The sequence below is a fragment of the Ambystoma mexicanum genome, chromosome 6p (assembly GCF_040938575.1).
Source record: "Ambystoma mexicanum isolate Mex_15411 chromosome 6p, UKY_AmexF1_1, whole genome shotgun sequence".
In the NCBI taxonomy this organism is placed as follows: Eukaryota; Metazoa; Chordata; class Amphibia; order Caudata; family Ambystomatidae; genus Ambystoma; species Ambystoma mexicanum.
In genome coordinates this window covers 637,811,008-637,833,743 of record NC_090935.1, presented here as the reverse complement: position 1 = coordinate 637,833,743, position 22,736 = coordinate 637,811,008, and the positions used below count along the sequence as shown (strand labels likewise).

At 45.6% G+C, this 22,736-nt stretch overlaps 1 protein-coding gene across 4 annotated transcripts in view; it reads left to right on the top strand.

Annotated features, from left to right (window-relative positions):
* The first annotated feature begins 6,112 nt into the window (after nucleotides 1–6,112).
* ARHGEF28 (Rho guanine nucleotide exchange factor 28) overlaps nucleotides 6,113–22,736 on the top strand; it is a 1,591,074-nt gene continuing 1,574,450 nt past the window's right edge. For 2 of the 4 annotated variants that reach the window (XM_069627491.1, XM_069627492.1), the window contains exon 1: nucleotides 6,113–6,264. The gene's annotated coding sequence lies outside the window, so the exon portion shown is untranslated. The remainder of the gene's footprint in view (nucleotides 6,265–22,736) is intronic. The other 2 variants (XM_069627490.1, XM_069627493.1) reach the window with 2 other exon arrangements.

Sequence of the window (22,736 nt, the reverse complement as noted above, 5' to 3'; positions counted from 1 at the left end):
CCATTGGATTAGGTCGTAGTTACTTATTTACCCATCCTCTGAAACTCTGTAAAACCAGTTTCTCAAAGTGAAACCCTGACTGCCATGTTTTAATCCATTTGTAGAAAAAGTCCCACTACATGTAGATTTGAAAGGTTCCCTGTGCATGTATACCAGTGTTGTGGGGTGTTATCAAAGGCCCCAAACAAACAGAACTGAAGGGCCATATGAAAAAGGCCTATGTGCCATAACCAAAGTAAAAGAAACAAACATTTTAATTCACAAATGAAGAAGAAATTCAAAGATCCCTTTCACATGAAAAAGTGGATTTTTAAACACTGACAAAAAATGGCTTGGCATATGTGTCTGCAAAATAAAGCAAGACATGAGAAAAATGTTCCCCTGCCAACATAAGATGTCAAGGAAAAGACATGGGGCCTCATTACGAGTTTGGAGCGCCATGCTCTTAGTAAGGGCATGGCTATCCCCAAACTCAGGTCCGGATCCAGGTTCCCTGAATGGGAAAATACCGGGCCATTCTGACCTAGGAGGGCCCGGTATTTCCCCATTCAAGGAACATGGACCGGTACATCTCCATTCCCATTTGAGCCCCCACAGGGCTCAATGGGAATGGGGAGTATGCTAACAATGGGCCCGTTAATGATGGGTTTGTTGTTAGCATGCTGGGCCGCTCGCGGGACCTTCGAAGGACGTCTGGTAAAAACAGGAATCCTGAGCAGGTCCCGCGAGCGGGCCTCGTAATGAGGCGGTATGGGGTTAACGGCGCCGGTAGATCTACCGGCGCCGTTAACCCCATACCGTCAGGGTCTTAATGAGGCCCATGGTGTGTTGTGTGTTGACAAAAGGTAAGGTAGATTAGGCTTCACATGCAAAATACTGGAAAAACATTTGAAACATAAATTCTGCTTGGTTGTCATGAAAGGTTCTTGTGGGCCTATTCAGGCAGACTATGTGGGTGTTTTTCTGCAAGGGAAATCCAGAGAAAGCGAAAACTAAAATGAAATCCGAGTGCAGATTAGAAAAGCACATCACATTGCGGGCTGCTAAATAAATGCATCATTTTTCAATGAAACTGTCACTCATCAAAAGGGGGTGCACTGTGACGACTCATACCCACATTTCATCAGAAAAACGAACAGCAGATAATACAAAGTGTTTTGTATTAATGACTGAAAGAAACAGCCCTGCACGTTCAGTGCAAAAGCAAAGTGAACCCTGATAAGTAAAACACAATGTGTGTCAAAGCATAAAGGCTGAGGTTAGAAATTGCAATCTGTGATTTTAATTTCAGCCACGGACAAATGGTGGGACTCCGGGCAAACTTCACAAAGAACTTCCCTACTGCACACATGGCTTTTACATACCCCCAGCTGTTTACAGCTGCAATAAAGTGTGGCTTCAAACAGGTGTTCAAAACATACTTTCCCTAGACTTTGTGTCTTTGAAAGGGCAGTTCTGAGAAGGCCAAATGCTCCAGCTGGTCAATCCCAGGTATTTACAACTTCAGGCAACCAACTTCAAAGAGAGTAATAAAACACTGGCTGAGAGAGACAAATGGCGTTGAGGAAGGGAATCTGATATTTTCACATATGAAGATTCCCTTTGTTTAAAAGAACTATTATTACTTTGGCCTTTTTCTCAGCAGCCATAAGTCAAACTTTCTTGATTGACATGCCATTTTTTAAGTAATTTCCAGGTGATTTGGGGATATAAACTTCATCCACCTGTAATGACAATCTAAAATGGGTTTGTGGCTGATCTAAAATTGTTCCAAATGTGAGAGTTGGGGAATGGGTGAAGGGCAAAATTAGGAATAAGAATAACAAATTACATGTTCCTAATGATTAGGCTTTTTGTAAAAACAGCGAGAAATTGCCAAACAGCCGTGCAACATGGTGCGGGCCTGGCTGTTGTTTTATTAAACATAACTAGTTTTGCCAAAAATGTGACATGAGAACAAATGGCGATTACAAATGGGAATTGCCATATGTCTGCTCCAGACTCCTAAACCAATTAGAGATGGGCTGGAGTTGGGAGGAGAGAGAAGGTTAACAGTCCAATTCTATTTTCAGGGTACTTCCCAAGATTGTAAACTTGATAGTATCATCACTGCTATATAAGTGGGTGCACCATGAGGAGAGCTGCTGAAATTTACCATTGAGGAGAGCTGCTAAAATGTACCATCTGACAGCTGCAAGGAAACACCAAAGGAGATTTTATCTGGATGGAGCTGTCCATTATAGGGAAAGACTAAAAAGCTGACTATCGCCTATGGTGGAGGCCTGGGGGCCATCCTTGATAGTGGAGTGACCAGACTCCTGCCCTATCCTCCAAGAGGGACCTGAAATGCAGCTGGCTCTCCTGAACTTTAAACAGGGGCTTTCTATATAAGTAGAACTGAGCCCTGGGAAACCAAATGGTAGAAGAGTTTGCTTGCCTTAAATCTTTTTCCTTTATAGTGGGAGGGAGGGACTGTGTAGATCCTTAGCCTAATTAAGTAAAATATTAATTTAATCAATTCCCCATGACATAACATCACATGGTGAATTGTGTTACAATTCGAAATTAACAAAGCTCATTTCCGGTGTGTGCTAAAAACTATAGACCGTAATTGAATTGGGTGATCCCATTTGTCCTGTTGACCCCAAAATCATTAAACTGACAGCTTCCCCAACGCCGGCCTTTAAGTGGAGGGGGGTCTGAAATCCCAAAATTCTTCAATCTTCCCAAATGTTGCTATCCATCTTCCCCCACACAGGCCTTTAAGTGGAGGGGGGGTCTGAAATCCAAAATTCTTAAATCATCCCAATTTGTGCTATCCAAGCTTCCCCAACAAAGCCCTATAAGTGAAGGAGTGAGGGGTCTGAAACCCAAAATGTTCAAATCATCCCAATTTCTGCTATCCAGCTTCCCCAACATAGGCCTATAAGTGAAGGGGTGGGGCGGTCTGAAACCCAAAATTCTCAATTCATCCCAATTTCTGCTATCTAGCTTCCCCAACACAGGCCTTTAGGTGGAGTCTGGTCTGAAATCCAAAATTCTTCAATCAACCTAGTTTTTCAGTCAGACTTCCCCAACACAGACCAAATTAAGGGTGGTCTGAAAAACAAACTGCTAAATCACTCTGGGTTTATTTTAAAATGAAGGTGTCAGTGAAATAATAATTGCCATATGCATTTGCACACATTTGTAAAACTAAACTGCTAGCCTTTTAAGCATGCAGGAAAATCGAAATTGTTCAGCATTGCATACGTAATTGTTTTCTTTTTGTTTATTGATCAGTTGAATTATTTCTTGAAGTGAAATTTGTAGAAAGAAAAGTATTGTAATTTGTAACTGAAGTGATTCACTTGTGTAAAAAGAAGTTAATTGTGAGCAACAAAGAAGGTGACGTGTGTAGTTTAGTGTGATTTCTATTATCTATAATTAAAATAAATACAAATATATTTCCTATACCCGGCCTGGTACTTGGCTCACTGTGGGAACGGGGCTGGGGGAGATGTGTGTGACTCTGTATGAGTCTTCAGGAATACCAGCGCTAAAAAACGTACGTGAGAACGGCAGGGCTCCTTGATTGGGGGGGTAGCAAGGAACTCCCCAGGTTAAGGGTGGTCTCAATATAACCCGACGATGTGCATGCATGTTTAACTGTCATATTTTCTTCACAGTGGGCTCTCTAAAACCAGTCCTCTTCCTTGCATGCGCATCATGAAAACTCCTTATTGATCATGATTTATATATCTTTTTTCTGGTTTTGGCATTTGTTGTTCTACACACTTGCAAAGCTAATATGTACCAATGTAACCAAAAAGTGACACTAAGTAACATATCCCATTCACATTTAACTACACTGGATACATATGAAATAGCAAAATTGCACCCAGTTCGACGCACCCCCAATTACAAATATGGTGCACGCAACATCATGAACCCTTCTCCATCGTTCGGACCCTTCCTGACAACCCCAACACAGATGATTAGAGGAGATTTGATAAACTCTGGGCACGGTATGAAGTGGAAGGGGGAAGGAAAAGGGGTAACTAATTGCAAAGGGAGAAGACATGGTGGTTAAGAAGATTATAAGAGGAAATAGAGAGATGTGAGGACAATGAATGTGAGTGGCGAACTTAATCAGGCAAACAGGGAAAGACAACACCCTTAAATGCATTTGAATGAGTACGTCCTGGGCAAGGACGCCCCAGTCAGATGAACTAAATGGGAAAAAAGTTAATCATGTGAGGAGTAACATCATGTGACCAGGTCGGGATGCGATGGCTGGGCAGTGTCATCTGAAGGCTGAGGTGGGAGCAGGAAAGGGCCTGGAGCAGCAGAGCCATGTTTGCAACCGGCACATTGGGCCACAGCTCGCATGAAAGTCAGCAGCAGGTGACTCCTGGGCTTGGATGTTGTCCTGGAAGTGATGAGGTTTCCTTCAAGTGCACCCATGGAGAGGTTTGTGAAAGAATGGTGGGATATCTTTGTCAGTTTGGGTCTGCACATTCAAAAGTGAAGGAGGGAAAACATACAGTGGCTGGAGAGGTGGTGAATACCAGGTGGAGTGTGTTGAATTTGTTGTGGGTTGGTTGTGTGAAAAGTTGCTTGATGCCTATGGTGTTGAGCAGTTCGAGTAGAGTCTCTGGTTTTCTTGGTGGCTTGGGTCCTGGGCAGGTTGAGGTTTCTGATTATGATGTTAGCTTTAATCTGATGGATGCTGTTGGGATGAGGTCTATGATTTAGTCGAGAAAGGCTTTGTTGGTTTTGGGGTGGTTGGTAGATCTGATGAAAGGCACCTGAGTGCGGATGTACCAGAAGTGGCAGGTGAGGAGTTACACGGATGCGGGTGTGGTATGCTCCTGGAGGGTCCCTTGTCCATGTGTTCTTTGGGATAATAACAATCCCTGTGGGTGTGGGGAGCATTAGGGATGAGGTCCTATAGGCTGTAGGCGAGTGGGAGTGTAGTGTAGTGTGTGCCGGGTGTTTGTGTGGATTGGAGTTGGGTGTGATGCACATGCTGTTGTCTCTCCTGGGATGCATGGAGAACAGTTCAAGCCCTTATCACGTCCTAACAGGACGGAACAGAAATTGCCCCTTTCTTCATCCGCCCTGCACTTCCAAGCCCCAGACAAAAGACTCCCTGTGATCTAAGTGTTAAGAAAGGGGCGGGGCTAACAAAAACAGCACCAAACGATTAGCAGATTATCAGTCAGTAGCAGGTGTGTGGGGCTCAACTAATAGGTGGGAATGTGATGTCATGCTGGGAGTGTGTTATGTTACTGGACGGCTATGGGTACAGCAATATCTTGTGTAGTCATGTGGTTTAACCAATGTCCGAGTATAGAAGTGTCTTACATGACAGGCTTATGCGCGTCATGGCGCACAGTTCTGTGGCAATTGCGTCTCTATGCGTTGTTGTTAAAAATTCACAAAGCCGGCGGAATTCTTTGAGAAGTCTGCTTATTTGTAGAAGCATTAAGCAAATTCCAGACGGGAGTAGATTTGATTAGCCAGGGCAGTACCTTCGCTGTTGGAGCTGCGTATTTTCCCCTGTACGCAAAACTTCGAAATAAAGCAACAACAACCGGTGAACGCAGTGGAACAGAATTGAGTCTCCAGGGTGTGTTCGGTTTCAGAACACGTGACCATGTTTTTGTGTGTCCTGTCCTCCTGATGCCTATTGATGCCGGGTGGTCCTGCCGTGGGATGGGAGGGGTTGTGATGGGCAAGGAGGGTGGAGGGCATACACTGGATCACGGGTCATGGCCATGGCGAAGGCAGGCGCCATGTACGTGAAAGGTGTCTGCCATCTCACCAGGTACAGCTGTCACCCGAGTCCAGGCAATGGACAGGTGTCGGGCTGGGTGCTGGACGAAGGTGCGTGCCAGGCACAGGCAAGGAGCGTGCCTGCTGTGAAGGCGCTGATGCAGCCCGAGAAGGGGGTATGTGCTGGGCACAGAGGGGCAGAACACGCAGCCAGGCTCGGGAAGAAAGCTGGGCGCGGCTGCCAGGCACAGGAAAGGTGTGAGCCCGCCGAGGAGCCACCGCTGTCACTAGAGCCTGTGCAAGGGGAGGAGCGGAAGGCCCAGCCCCTCCTCCTCGTCACAGTGGCTCGGTGGCCGCCCAAGGCTCAGGTTCCTTGCGGTAACAGCGAGGGTCTAACAGCCGGTCCTGCAGCCAGCCAGCCAGCCAGCGAAGCGGGACAGCAGCCCATCTCCCTCGGCAGGAGGCTGCCCTCTGCCCTGGAATGAGGGGGAGCACCTCCCGTGGGTAATGCACGCAGCCACCTTTGCTACCGCCGTTTGAAACTTGTTGATTTTGTGTACTTGAATTCTGTGTCTCTCGCACATTATAGCCTCGGGGTTGCGCCTCCGCTTTTCTGCTAGGATATAGATATATGCCACTGCGTGCCTGCTTACTGTTTCCTCTGCTACTTTTGCGGGAGTCTCTCAGCACCGTTCCTCCTGGCAACAGTGCAGTGTATCCGGGGAAAGTGAATAGATTAGTGCAGCGCGTGCTGCTCTCTCCAACTTCCCGGGCAGCTTCACGCGTTGGCTTCAGTGACGGTGCCATATGCTCTTTGAATTGTGTACCCAGCCCTGCCTTCCGAACGGTTGCGCATTGAATGTGGGTCAGGGATGTGGCAGAGGCGCGGATTGGTGGGGTGCTGCTCTGGGGCCGTCCTAGGTGGGGGCCGGGGGTGAAGATGCCCCTCCGGTCTTCCACACACTAACAAGTGTAACTGTGGCAGAAGGGATATGATATGGCATTTATAACGCGCCTATACACAAGTGCTTCAAGGCGCGATCAGCCTTAGAACAGTGATTACGAGTTGGACGGTGCGGGTGAAAGGCGGCAGTATTAACATATACCGCTGCATTACTTCACCCCCAAAAGTTGGAGGATACACCGCCAGCTATGAGCTGGAGCTAAAGCCGCCAACTTTCAGTGCACTTTCGGTAGAATTACTGTAGCGGAATTACTGCAGCGGAATATCCGCTGTAGTCATTTTCCAAAAATTGCCACATTGAGTTCTATGGACTCAAATAAATGGGGATTTACACTGCCGCTGCCACTTGTAATCTGGCGATAATACCGCCGGACCAAGTGACGGTAACAGCAATTCTATTGGCCGGTGTTCTGGTGGATTTACCACCGGAATACCACCCAACTCGTAATGACCCCAGGTGTCTAGACAATATTGCGCCACAGGCCCAAACAACAGAATATGCCCCTCACCTACCATGGTTCTCCACTGCTACTCCGCACTACAGTCCCTCTCCAAAATCATTGCAATATAAATACCGTTGTATTGCCTTGTACTTCGTATGTATACACCATATGTTAAACAGGAATACATTTTTCTATCTCATGTTTTTGTTCATTGTTTAAATGAAGGGCCCTCTTGTGAATGATGATTCTGCAAACGCGTCTATTGCTGCTGCGTAATTTATTTTCCTACAATTTTGCTCTCCTTTGAAAGTGCAGCACGAGCCTGCAGCTCTCTGCATTTGGTGAATGGAGCGCTCAGAGGCCGGTCGGAATGCTCCTGCAGGAGCGCGGAAGGAATGCTCCTGCAGGAGAGCGGAAGGAATGCTCCTGCAGGAGAGCGGAAGCAATGCTCCTGCAGGAGCGCGGAAGCAATGCTCCTGCAGGAGCGCGGAAGCAATGCTCCTGCAGGAGAGCGGAAGGAATGCTCCTGCAGGAGCGCGGACGGAATGCTCCTGCAGGAGCGCGGAAGGAATGCTCCTGCAGGAGAGCGGAAGGAAGGAATGTTCCTGCCGGAGAGTGGAAGATGCGTGCGACATGAAGGGACAGTTAGGTGGGTGGTGGTGGAACAGAAGGCGCTTCCCAGCGATACAAAGTGAGGTTAGGAAGTTACTTCAAAGCGCTATAGGAGAAGACCAGAGAAGTCGGTCGGTATGAGGAGAAGCAGTCATGTTACCACATGATCTGAGTACCAATACCTGCCAAATGGTGTGAGTGCATGAGCATGTAATGGGAACACCTGGTTTATCGAGAGAGTAACCCAATGATAGGATACTATCTTGAAATTGGAATGAGTATAGAGGCACGTGATTACACCAGCTGCCGCATGGTGTGAGCTACGGGGCATGCAATATCAACTTTAGGCAACTAGTTGCGTGCTGGATGGATTGCTCATGTGCAACATGCTGCCCTCGGGAATGGGACAATGCCATGGGACAAGTCTGAAAACACGGTTGCGTCGCCTCGGCCGCTCTTCATTCTGAAGGCGATGCATCGCGTACGATCAATAGGTCATAATAATGTTGATTAATACAGAGCTTAGAAGTGGTCATAGAGGTCCAGAGAAATTGACAAATTATAATGTTATGATGCAAGTACAATGCCAACAAAATGACATGCCTAGTACATTGTTGCTGTTGCCCGATGGTGAAAGATGGCCATTTGTATTCATATCTGGCAATAATGTGAGTTTGTTACTGTATGATGACAATACCTGTAATAGGTTGTATGTTAACCTATCCTGGCAAAACCTATTAACTGATGCTAACTGGAATATGCGGTTGTAACATTAGGCAAATCATGATGGCACATGGGCTTGTCATCTCAATACCTATAGTAGCAAGAAGGCGAACCGTTTCACAACACACATGTCAAGACTGTTGGCTTTAAAAAGAAAGGGCCAAGGCTAATTAGCCGTCGGTGTGGGCTGCACACCCCAGAACCCATGTGGGGTTTGATAACTTTCAGAGAAATGTATTTTGCATTCGATGCTCAATGTTTTTCAGATAGACAATACCATCCAATGTTTTGTAATTCAAACAATTTTTAACTCAATCCAGTGAACCAAACAATGGTTCTAGTGTGTTAGAAAATCCGAGATTAGGCCTGTGCATTTCGGACCGTGGGTTCTTCTTCAGGACTTTCAGGACCTGTACCCTTGCTTGTAACAAAAAAGTCCTGCTCTTCACAGAACTCAAAGTTTGCTCTGTAATGTTACGCGTGTCCCGATCGTAGTTAACAATCGGAGTGGCGCTTTGGCACTGTAGCAGCGGCGGAAAAAAGCAAGGGTACAGGCCCTGAAGAAGGGCCCACGGTTTGATTCACTGTATTGAATTAAAAATTGTTTGAATTACAAAACATTGGATGACCAAAAATGTATTGTCTATCTGAAGAACATTGAGCATCGAATGCAACATACATTTCTCTGAAAGTTATCAAACCCCATGTGGGCTCTAGGGTGTGCAGCCCACACCGACAGCAAATTAGCCATGGTCTTTTCTTTTTGCAGTTATGTATAGTGCCCTGCAGGGTGACACTTGACAGTGGGTTGCACCCCACGTACAATTTATAAAAACTATTATCATAAAATATAGTATAACTACTGGACCTCACACCAGCGGTGCCTACTCTCCCATTTGAAAAGACTGTTGGCTTTGTCATTAATTGTTGCCGCAGTCATTGTTGTCATCCTTTGCACATACTTTTTTACATTAAACAAAGCATACACACACACACACACACACACACACCACACCTAAAACCCTACCCCCAAGGAAAGGAGGTAAACCCCTTAATTGCAATCCCCTCAGGCTTCACACTTCCATTGTTCCAACTCCTGGCCCCTTTGCTAAAACTTAAAGGGCAGCAACAAACAGCGTGGACAACAATATTGTTTCTTTCTGCTACGCACTCTATTTTTTTCCCGCCCATTAAAGAGCATAGTTTGGCAAGGTGACTCCTTGCCACCAGAACATGTGTTTCCAGTCACAGCATTTCATGTAACAGATCATTGCTGTCTGGGACTTGTAATCTTTTATTTCAACTGGTTTAACATATTAAAAAACAATGTTTTTTCAACAACAAAAACAGATGTCGGTGAGTCAGGCATTTGATTGCCCTAAAACATCCCACAAACAAGAAAGTGAGCCTGGTCACCTGCTAAAAACTATGAATGAATGCCAATTCCTTCGGTCTCTCTCTCCTGCCCCCTGACCGCCTACTCTATGCAGCTTTCTCTGGCCCCCTTTGGATTAAGACTGCAAATAAAAGCCCTTTCAGCCCGCCATAACCCCCAAAGCCTCTATTCTGCCATGCCAGTACTATGCAGAAGTTATCCCAGTGTCCAAAGTTGCGGGGCCGTTTAAGCATGTTTAGTTTTGCAAAGAAATCCTAATTTGGGAGGTTGGAGCCTTCTTAAAAAAGATACTGTACACAGAGTATTAATCCATTGGCTGCATGTGGGAGGGAGATGGCTATGGGAAGGGCAGGTTTTAGACTCCTTTCTTTCTCTGCGTAGTGTTCGATAGTTTTAGATGCAAAGACTCCCTGCTCTTCCTTGTGGGAGATGAACAGGCTGCCTGCTGTGCCCCTTGCCCCAACTGTGCCCTGGGCCGTTGCCCGGTTTGCCCACCCCTAGAAACAGGCCTAGCAGGAATCATCATGTTTCCGATATTTCTCCTGAAGACTCTGGGATCTTAGGTTGCAGAGTATGTCTGACCTGCTCTGATACGGTTGGGGGAGGGGCGACCTGCACCTGATGAAACCCTGTGTACGAGAGTCTGATAAGTCATAGGGGCCACTAAGACCATGCAGGGGCCGACTGCCTCCCGACTGCCTCCCAGGGCCAGAAATTCACACTCACTGAGCGATAGCCGATATATGTCTGCCTTCAATGTCTCAATAGTAAGCAGCTAATTCAGGCAGCAGTTATACGTCACCAAACCATCAACTTGTGCGGTTCCCATGACTGTCATACATAGAGTATGGGGTCCACAGGGGTTCTACCTGCAGGGTTTCTTGTCCTCTGGGCTTATCATGTCATCATCTAAGCCTTCAGGTACCACAGAGTGATGTTCTGTCTCGATGATGCTACTTACTGTCAGGCACATGAACCCACCAAGCTATCTTGCCCACTTACTTTGCTCACACCTTTTTTGCCGCAGCAACGAGCACATTGTGCGCCATGTCGCGGGCACTAGTTTCCTCACAATCAGACAGGAAGCTCCTGTTTCCTCCCTCCTCCCCCGGTCACACACTTGTAGAAACGGGGACTTTGAGAGGCGCTTTAAGTGGTGGCAAGGAAGAGGGATGACAGGTCGCGAGGTGTACTTTAGCAAAGTGAAGAGACAGTGCCGCGTGCACTGGTGCTCTCTCAACCTTTGACAATGAGAACGTAAATAGGAATACCTGACGCACGTTTATTCGGGGTATATTGCATTAGGGAGAGGAAAATGGTGGAGAGAGTAAACCAGGTGTGTTTTTGTTTTGGAAGAAATTGGCGAGGAATGGAGACTTCGCTTACTGTCAGTTTCTGTTGTTTGTGTTGAAGGAAAAGGCAGGGGCGATTACAATGCACGTATACTGCCTGGGACTGGGTCGGGGGTGGGGGGAAGCGAGCACATAAAATCATAGGACCATGCGTGTGCCCTGACCATGCGGGAGGGATGGTGGAGCATGCAGAATGCACAGGGAGGGGGGCGAAGGGTGGTCATACAACAAGGACATATGTGCATGTTAAAAGAGCTCAGTCCTGCTTCATCCTATTCTGGCTCTATCCAGTTCTCGTATCACTGAATGCCGCCACTGTAGTCTAAGAACTGGAGAAAGTCAGTACGCGATCCGTACAGAAAGATCAGGCAAAGAGCTCCTTGAGGCCTGCTTCAAGGCATTGCCTGTGCACATGGTGGCCCGTTTTCATACATAGCAAACCTGCCCATGTGTGAAAATCGGAAACCCTGAAAATTCTGCTGCTGGACTGGCGGCTCCGTCCAAAATCACTCAAAACTCCACCCTTGCACATGGGGATATTTATAAATTACATGGCCGTGTAGTTATGGTTAGGTTTCTCATCCCATAGAAAGATCACTTTTTGGGCTGCTTATAATGTTGCACCTCCCCCCGGACAAACCTTCACCAGACTTTGCAAAAAAGTATATGGCCCCCTCGGATTGATTTTGCCAAGTTTGGGTGACGTTTCGTCTGGGGTGGGCAAAGTTATATGGGGGGCCTCAAATGTGTGGTTTTCCACATAGACGCCATTGAAAAAACATTTTGCTCATGCCCGCAGCCCAAACCGCTGGATGTATTTTTCCCAAATTTGTGGCAGGAGCGGTGGCTTGGTCCCAAAAGCATGCCTATGTATGTTTGGTGTAAATCCGTCCAGTAGTTTTTTGAAAAAAGGGCAAAAAGTAGGTAGTTTTTTTTTGTGAAATCTGGATTCGATCCACGGGACCACTTCCCTATTTCGGTCCGCGGACAGCCCCCTGGACCAATCAGAGGGCGATGTCAAGTCATCAGACGTGCCCACTGTTTTGTCAATTAAAAACGTGAGGCGCGTCATATTTTTTTTAACGGGCGCCATGGTGGGTTCCTGGACAGCCGCAGATGTCCCCGGACATCGTGTTAAAAACATAAAAAACACAACATTGCACTTGCAAACTAATGAAAGAATCTCTGGGGAGGTGAGGGGTGATGAGGATGGGATGGGATATGGCCATAAAAAGACAAAAAACTGGTGGTTTTCCACCTTCGAAGTTCGCTGACAGTTCGCGGCTGCCCTGTAATGACCGCACACTTATCAGATGTTCGGGGGCCTCCCTACATATTTTTGCATTACATGGCTGGTGAAAAGCAGTTTTTGGATGGTTTATAACTTTGGCGCCACTCAATGAAACTGCATGACATTCTGAGATATCATTCTAGATTTAACCTGGAATGAGTCCCCTAAGTTTGATGCTGTTTCGCCAAGAGTGACCAAAATTAGAGGGGCGGTCCCAACATATTTGAAAGGCTTATAAACTCGGTGCCAATTCACAAATCTGCACAAAGGTTTCCAAAAAGATTTGAATGTTGAATGTTTTTGCACAGTTTGGTGGGACTTTGTGAAGTAACATTAGAGGGGGACCTTGGATATTTTTAGATGGCTTATAACTTTGACAAATGCGTACAAAAGATTTAAAAAAGATTATACACCCAACCTTGAATGTTTGTGCAGTCTTAATGTGTTTTGTCAAGTGGGAGCTATGTAATATGACTATTTTATATATGTATATTTTGACACTTTTCAAAAAATAAAACATGGACGAATTTGAAGCAAAGTGGTGCGAGGAGCATTGGCAAGGACCAGAAAGCATGGTTTTCCAAACGGGGCCGTCTTTTATTTTTTGAAAAGTGTCATAATGTAGGTACAAAAAATTGTGATATACTTTTGGTGATTGAGGAATAGTCTGTGGCCACGGGCAGTGGCCAGATTGTACGAGTCATGGACTGTGGCCAGGGGCAGTGACCAGATTGTCTGAGTCATGGCCACAGGCTCTGACTCAGACAATCTGGCTGCTGACCATGCCCACGAGTGACTGGCAATGGGGTTAAAGTGGGCATGGCCACCAGGGAATGGCTATGTGGTAATGTTTTTCAAAATCGCAAAGGTTTGAATGGGAAGTTTTTTTGCCTGTGGCGAAAATTCTGCCTGTGGCTACAGCTCGTAGAGCTGCACAGGATTGCATCAACAGATCGGCGTGACTTGCGCTGCATACACACTGAGACAATGTTTATCAGCAGATAATTACTGTGGACGCCGAACCAGGTGCCCACGTGCTCACCAGGCCACCCCTTCCATTCATTAACCCCCTTTAGCTGCAACCATACCGGGACAAGATATTGGGATTGCATGCTGGACTCATTTCCACAGCCTCGCAGCAGTGACTGGTCCACAATCCACACGCATTAAGAAAGACCCTAGAGAGTCGAAACACATGTCAGCTGACTTCTAACAATAAATGTAGCACCAACAATGGTTTTCAAGACTGCTTTATTACCACAATAGTTACTTATTGAATAACCCAGTGCCAAGGTGAACAGGCCTCACTCTCCTATTCGAAACCTAACACTTGAAGGAGGAGGGGCACCTTCACAAAAGAACCCCATAAGCAGCAGGGTAATCCATTTAAAGTACTATATGAAGCACTGTGATCTACCCATTCTACCTCCCTACAATTACTTGATAATCATGTACTGTGATTTGATTATTGGGGCATGCAGCATGGCCGAAGCCCTAGGTTTGAATGGGAACAATATTTTGCTTGCGGCTACAGCCTGAAGTGCTGTACTGAATGACAACAAACCTGCGCATGCAGCATCAGCAAGGACCAGAACGCATGCATTTGCAAATCTGTTTTGTGTTTTATTTTTTTGAAAGTGTCAAAATGTAAGTACAAAACATAGTGATATAACTTTTCTTGCGAGGGCAGTGGCACCACAAATAGTGATATTACTATGGTACATGGACAATGAGCCTGGCCCTCGGCAAGGATGAATGCCTACTCTGATTTACATATTGGGGCATGCGGCATGGCTGAAGCTCTAGGTTTAAATGGGAAAAAAAATTCTGCTTAAGGGTGCTGCCTGGAATGCTGGACAGGATTTCAGCAAGCTTGTGCAAGGAGCATTAACCATGACATGAAAGGATGCTTTTGCAAATCTGTCCTGTGTTTTACTTTTTTGAAATTGTCGAAACGTAAGTACAAAAAAATGGTGATATTACTTTTCTGCTGTGGGCAGTGGGCTTGGCCCTCGACAAGGACAAATATCGATTCTGATTTGCCTATGAGGGTATGTGGCATGACTGAAGCCCATGCCCCATGGATTATGGGCACTGGACATGCAAGCCATGCGCACGGTATAGTCGACACTGAACTAGGATGCAGGGTAGGTGCAGTAGATAACAGGGGTTGTTTGGTGGGGCTGGGATCATGGTCGAGCCTCATGCCCTAGGCAATTGAACAATGACACTGCTGATAACCAAATACATCAGTATGCCCTGCAAAAATATGTTTTTAAAGGAGGTTTATAGTTGTTTAATATATGTTAAAAGAGGGATTATTAATAACTTAAATATAGTGATGTAACATTATGAAACATTTTCACTTATAAAATCCTATTCAATTGACAGAAAAATCTTTGTTAAAGGGATGTTATGGTCAAGATGTACCCCAGCCTTGGGACTCCCCTGCCGCAGCAGTTAGCTAGTGGCCTCCCACCTTGGCACTTTCCTCCCAGGCTCCCATGAGCACTTGTCCATCCGTACTGCCCCTTTTATTTATGGAGTTCTCTCACTGCACAATGCATAAGTGCATTTATAGGATCGCTATCTATAATTGTTTGGTATAAGTATGGGAAATACAAAAGATTTGTAGAACATTAAGTGGCAGTTGATGGGTGGAAGGTGAATATGTTGATAGGCTATAAGAAGAGTTTTTTTAAAGTGATCGCTGGATATATGTGTGAATGGTTTAAAGCAGTGGTGCGCGTTATGGTTGCTTAGCTTACCATAAGTGGCGAATTTCAGAGGGTTTTCAGTTTTAATTGTAACCATAATGTGCTTTCAACAAAGTTTATTTCATTGAATATACTTATAAATATATAGATATATGTCGCTACGCCTGCACACGTATGGCCTGGGCTGCTGCACGCTCAACAAATGTGAATAAATAAATATTACCTTTTTAATAATTAAAAACTGCACATATAGCTAAATGAGTTGCTAGATTGGGCCCGATATGCAAAAAGGTTTTTCAATGGGATTGCACCATTGTAAAACGCTTTTGTAAATCAGGCCCGCTATGTTTTTTAGCAAAGAATTTGCAAATTGACCTGCACGCTACGATATAGTACACTAATTTAGAAATGTGTTGCTTCTTATAAAGGGTGGGTTAAGCCCTAGCCGTGGCACAAAGGGCAACTGGCAGAGTCTTTGCTGAGAAGTCAAGACCCCCCAGATTTCTATCACTCTTTCGGCCCTCCTGCAAATAGGCGGCTTGTGTCAAACAGGAAAGACTTAGCACAAAGGAAACCACCACATTTTAGGAAATGGCTACTCTTAATCAAAATCTTGAATAAACGCGTGTTCAAACGGGATTACAGATGCTCTTATTCCCTCATTTTGACGAGGAGCAGGTTGCAGATTTGGCAAATCATAGGAAGGATACCTTTATTGTCGCCATTTTAAACTGGACCTTTCACGTTCCAGTAACGAGTGAAGAGAACATTTCCTCTTGGGTTTTGTAAATCTTCTTTCAAGACCTGGAGACATATGACTAAAGACACCGTGTGATAGGCACACCTCTGGGAATTATCGTTTGACACAGGCATGCTGCTTGCTACGATGTATGATTTGAAGAAAATGTGAAGTTTCGCAAAAAAGCAAACCCAACTGTTGTGGGTGAAAAATAAATATTCTTCTTTGAATTACGAGGGACGGTTCAACATTTGTGTGTGTGATTGTATGATTGTCTTTAAAAAAAGGAACATGTTTGGGTAACCAACTGTAGCTTTATGTGGGCTTTGAAAGCAAGTTCACCCTTCAGTTCTTATCAGTCAAAAGCTAAGAGTTTCTCATCTAACTGGGCAGCCGATAAAAGAGAGATTGCTAATTATTTGCTAAGTGAGACTCCATGAGACATTTCCGGGGCAGAGGGGGTCGAGGGTGAAAGGTAACCGACCACTGCTTTGGTGGCCAGTGAAGATTGCAAGGCCCCTGCTTGCATACAATGAATCTCACTCACCGTTTTCAAGCTCCTCCCAGGCTGCCCTATGGGTAACACAGGGGCTTTCATTGCAGGCCTCAACTAGAACGTGAGGGTACTTCCTCCCTCAGGGGAACAGTTGAGTCCCCTGATAGAACCCTCTAGAGGTGACCCTCACCCAGAACCAGACAGTCTCCCCAGAAAAAGAAAATGCAAGCCTCTCACCTGCATTAAAACATATATGTTTGTTTTCTGGATGTGAACAGTTCACCCACAAGCAATTAATTCAGTTGCAAAATCAGCTTCTAATAACTTAACACCACTTAATATTTAGGGACCACCCATAAACCTGCTCAATTTGGATTAAACTTTAGGCCTTATGTATTCATTAGAAAATAACAAAGTTTAATGTTTAACTGTGCTTCATTGTAATTTTGATTAGTACAAATCTGTGAATTGTGTTTGTTTGGGGCACTTCCCATCCACACTCGCTGCCTGCAGCGGTGTGTGGGTAGTCTGGTCTTGTGAGTGAGAAGTCTATGCAGCCTAAATAATGCATACTCTGGTCAGTCCACCCAGGCCCGGCATCCTTCTAAGTTCCACCGTATTCATTGCTGTTGAGAAGTAGAGGAACATGTTGCATGCGCAGCACTTCCCGCACAGTCCTGTCCAGCTCTGCGCGCTGCTGCTGCTACCCAGCACTCATTGTGACCCTTTAGTTCCACTGCAGCTTTAAATGTTTAAGCAACGGTATCAATCCCAGCTTGTATTGCTTTACTGCATGCACTGATGTCATTTTCCCCCTAACCAGTTACATTCCATTACCTGTAAAAGGATTCCCACCATCGACAGTGACATCCCCTACTCTAGGAGTCATTAGCTGTCCTGTACTTGTACTCTGTTGAAGCTGCATGGGTGAGTGCTGTGACTGCCCTTGTGGCAGATTGACTGCTATCTGCTGTGTTTGCAAGCCTTGCTGCACCCGCAGCGCCTGCTGCTGCTGCATCGTTTCATTCTGAGCAAACCCATCACCACTCTATTGTGAATATGCAGGTGAGTGTGAAGTCCCCCCTCTTAAAAACTGGCAGTTTTGCATGAACCCTTGACTTCTACACATACGAGCAAAATGCCCTGTCATCCGCATGTCCAACATATAGGTGGCCTCCTAATCTGCCCATCCTGCATGTTTTGACCGTCATTCTGCATACTTTGAAACTCATCTTGATTATTCTGGAAGCTTTCCTGATTATTCTGAAAACCTCTTCCTCGACATCCTCCCCGTCCTCGCAGAGCAAATCCATTATTGCTCTGATCAAACTGCCTTTGGTTATTCACCTGTGGCATATTCGTCATCTGTTGTGAATTCGATCTGTATACACTACTCAACATTGCCCCTTCAATGGCATATTTAGACAGTTTCTTCTGTACTAATTTTGCCTCTTCGCTTTTCCTAGCATAATCTTTTTTGCGATTCCTTTCCTGCAAGAGTCTACAATAGTGGTCTTCAAACTTTTTGACCCCGAGCCCCCCCTAAGAAAAATGTCTCGGCCCAGGCCCCCCTATAAACATGGACTCCAAAATTGTACTCGGTTGCGAACTGTTATCGCGCACTGGAGTAGAATGGTGCCCCTAACGAAGGAGTGAATGCCAAACAACACGTTGTTTCAAAATCATTGCTTGCAATTATTCAAATCAGATTAGAGGACAAATATTTGTGAACAAAGCATTCCGATTTTGCTACAATACAGAGGACTCAACTAAAAATGTGCCATGGAGGAGAGGAGGCGAGCAGGGGACCGAAACTGCTCTGCCGGTGCTGTATTAATAACACAGTTCCCCCATGGCAGATGTCTGCCATGGGGGAGCTGCGTCATTAATACAGCACCGGCAGAGCAGTTTTGGTCCCCCGCTCGCCTCCTCTCCTCCATGCCCCCTAATGTGTGGGACGCAGGGGGAGAGAGGTGAAGGGGGACTGGTACTGTATTAATAACGCGGCTCCCCCGTGGCATATTGCCACGGGGGAGCCGCGTTGTAAATAAAGGGTCACTTACCGCTCACGGGTGGCGGCAGCAGGAGCAAGGAACACAGGACACCCCAACGCAGCCTGGACGCGCGATCCAAATGCAGGAAAGTGCGCGTCCAGGCTGCATTTATTTCCTGTTTCATAGCCACGCCCCCAGCACATCCCACTGGCTGAGCATGTGCATGGGAGCCAGTGGCTCCCCATTGCACATGCTCAGTTCAGTGCAGGGAAAAAAATAAAAAAAGCGTTACTTTTCTTCTGCGCCAGGCATCACGCGCCCCCCCAGGCATGGTGGCGCGCCCCCAAGGCGGGCGCGCCCCACAGATTGAAGACCTCTGGTCTACAATAATCTGCAATGGTCAGCTGAATCTCCGACCAGGGTTTGGCTTCTATACCTACTAACTTCTTGAGCTGCTTCTGTACAGGATCTGGCAGCCCTTGACACTATTCATGATAGAGCACAGGTATAGATTTTACCCAAGATTTGCGCGTCTCCAAGCTCCACTGTTCCTGAAAAAAACTGAAATACATTTTCTGAACTGCTTGTGGGAGTTGTCCATTTCATTCCTGACTGATGCTTCGTAAAACTGGTTATTAGTTTTTGATGTTAGCTGCTGTTTTCAGTAGTAGTTATTTTTATTTGATGAGTAGAATGTATCTTTTTTTTTCAGGGGCCTACATATAGCCTAATGATCATAAACTTATAAGCTTCAACTGTATCCAGTAGGAACCACTTGAATCTGTTCAACTAGTTTAGAGCTAAAAGCTGCCTGCCTCTTAGCGTTTTATGTGTTGTTAAGCTTTATAGACTCGGCCCAAGGTCCGTACTGGGCGTTATGGGCCATGAAGACCAAATGAAAGGCCTGCAGCACGGGGCTTTTAATGACATTTACAGGCACACAACACCTGGTATGGCCTGAGAATGGGGTCTATTAAGCTATTATTATCCATGTGGCTCTTGATAGTACATACTCTAGATAAGTGTATAGAAGTTGTCAGTACACAAATCTACCTGGGTGATCGCAGGGTGTTGGCTGCAAATGCATTTGGTGCTGCCAGTAGCCATGGAATGTATGTCCTTAACAATCTGTGGGCTATACAAAACAATCTGTGGGCTATAGTGGGGTGTGAGAATGATCTTTAAACATTCAGGTGTGTACAATTAAGCTTTAGACCTGGACTGGTGCTGTGGCAGGCGTTGCGGGCCAGGAAGACAGATTTATAGGCCCACGCACAATATGGGTGTGTAACAAGATTTACTGGCCCATAACTAGATTTACTGGCCCATAATGTCTGTATGACATGAGGTCTGGGTCCATAATGCTATTATAACCCACTTTTGGTATTAATATTAACATGGGTATGCACTGGCCTAGTACATGAATCTTCACAGATGGTCTAAGGCCACTGGCGGCCATTACACCCCGCATTGTCACCAGCAATGTAGGAAACTTAATACTGGACAATATGCGGGCTATACGAGTCTGTGAGCTATATCAACTACTATTTCATATTTCTCATAGATTATTTAATGACAGGACCGCGAGAACGTTCCAAAGGATACAATAGTGCAAACATGAAACATAGACAAGTGCATGCATAGCAGATGCAAATTATTCCACCAACGTCTCCACAGGGACTGTGAGATGAGCGAGCAAAGGCCTCTCAAATAAGGGAGGCTCCCAGGTGCCTTCTCAATCACACGATTAGTATTATTGTTTGTCTCAAAGAAGACATTGGCCCTCATTACGACCTTGGTGGTAGCCATGCTGCTATTGGCGGCATGGCTGCTGCCGAAATCGCGTTCGGGGTCGGGGTCCACAGAATGAGGAATTACCGGGCCGTTCCGAGTTAGGAAGGCCCGGTAATTCCTCCCTCCAAGGACCCGGACCCGGTCCATCCCCATTCCCATTTCAGCCCCCATAGGGCTGAATGGGAATGGGAGAGGGAGCAAACAACGGGCCATTACAAGTTGGCCCATTGTTTGCTCCCTCTTCCCCTCGCAGGACCCGGTAAGCACACCTGGTTTGACCAGGCGTTACTACCGGGTCCCGCAAGGGGACCTCATAATGAGGCGGTACGGGGTTAACGGCGCCGGCATCTTTTACGGCGCCGTTAACCCCGTACCGCCAGGGTCGTAATGAGGCCCATTGTGCTTTGTGAACTTGTATTCTTTTAGCTACAGCCCATGCTGAAACTTACAATATACGCATTATAATAGTAGTAGTAGTGTGTCATTTGTATAGTGCCTTTCACCGTTAGTATTGTCACAACGTGCTGTAGGTTGAACACCCTTGCGGACCGAGGTCCAGGTATGATATGATATGGCATTTATAACGCGCCTATACACAAGTATTTCAAGGCGCGACGAGGCAAGGGAGGGGGAACAGAGGGAAGACAGAGACAACGATCTTACTAGGCCAGGTGACATTGAGATCGTGAAAGTGCAGGGGAAGGGAGAAGGGGAAAGTGTGGGGGAAGGTAGAGGGGGCAGTGCAGTACATGGGAACGACAGTAACATAAATAGAATAAATAAGCAATAAGTGAAAGTGCGGCCAGCTGGTGGCAAGTGCAAGGGTAAGTGCAGACATCAGGTGTCAAGTGCTGGTGGGGGCTGTAGGGATACAGAAAACAGTCCCCAAGTGCGGTGGATGCCAGGGAGGCAGTGCAGGGGTGCAACTGGCGGGGAGGGTACCTGGGCACGACAATGGGAAGTTCGAGGAGGTGCTAGTAAATGTGTGTGCATATTGGCCCATGCAAAGATATGAAGGGGTGGCCAAGTCCCTGCTAGCCACCCATGTTGAGCTGGTTTGTGGATAGGGGGTGAGAAGTAATCTAGAGAGTATATGTGAGAGCAGGATAGTCATTATGTGTGCAGCTACCTATCACATTTTTTTCATGAACAGAAGCTGCATTCTTATGGCAGAGGTGTTGTGAAAAAAGAGTCTTCTTATGGTGTATGATCGCAGATGCGTGCGGGATGGTGGCAGTGCCTTTGGCTAGAATTCCATATGCCAGGAGCGCGACATGGTTCAAAGCATTGGCTAATTTGTTACCTAGACTAGACACATTGACTACACCCCCAAATCACTGAGGATGAATCAGAGACTAAATTCTACAGGCGCTTGTAATGGAAGTCCAACATCTTGGCTACCTTCATAATTCTTCTGGTGCCGTACGTAGGCTAATTGACACAACAAAGAGGTATGAGGGAAATTACGTTTTCTCCTGTTCAATAAGCATCAACCCTCAAAGATAGGTAGTTAACCTTTAGCACAATACAAAAAGGCTCATGAACAGCACTCTGATTCAGGGAAGAGCACCACACCTTCAAAAGCTCAAAAGAGCACAAGCTTCAATAAACAGAAAACTAATAGTCACTAGGAGAATTCAACCTACTGACAGTCAGAACAATTGTCATAAATACTCTTTATTAATACACTTACAAAAACCAAATGAAATGCAGTTGTAAAGGACAAATACATTCAATAATTTGTCAAATAGTACATACTCATATAGCAGACAAACGACAGGTACATATAAAAATATAAATAAACCAGGAAGTATACAATTACCTCCTCTTTACACAAGGCTCAAAGAAGATGACTAATGTAGCCTTGTTATTGAAAGACAGATTTCAATCAACAATACACAATAAAACTCGCAATTAATCCACTCACAGTCAAAATGATACATACCCACTCATCCCAACATGTTTAATTCCTCACACACTACACATACCATAAAATCAAGGGAAATCCATCAGGGGAACCTTTTGTCCGGGGGACATGTACAATATACAACAAAAATCAAGCCACAATGAATAGTGGTTTTGTTTACAGCTTGATGACAAGATCTGCAGCTTGTTAATACACTGCAAGACAGTCCAAACTTTAATGCAGCTCCAATGTTTACTGCCTTCAAAGAGAAGGTAGTGGTTGTCCTTGCCTGAAAGAGAAATGGAACATCGGTATAACTACACCTTATGTTCATGAAATGAATTCTTATTCACAAGTGGTTAATGAAAGGTGAAAATCTGTGGTATTTCAATTATCAACCACTTTACATGTTTTTAATACTCAAATATTAACTGGCTCTGGACATCAAACAGCCTCAGCTGTCACACTTACTATATTGAGTGGTTATCATATAAGCAGCGGAGAATAAGCTGGAACCAGTGTCTTGATTTATTTTCACACTTTACTATT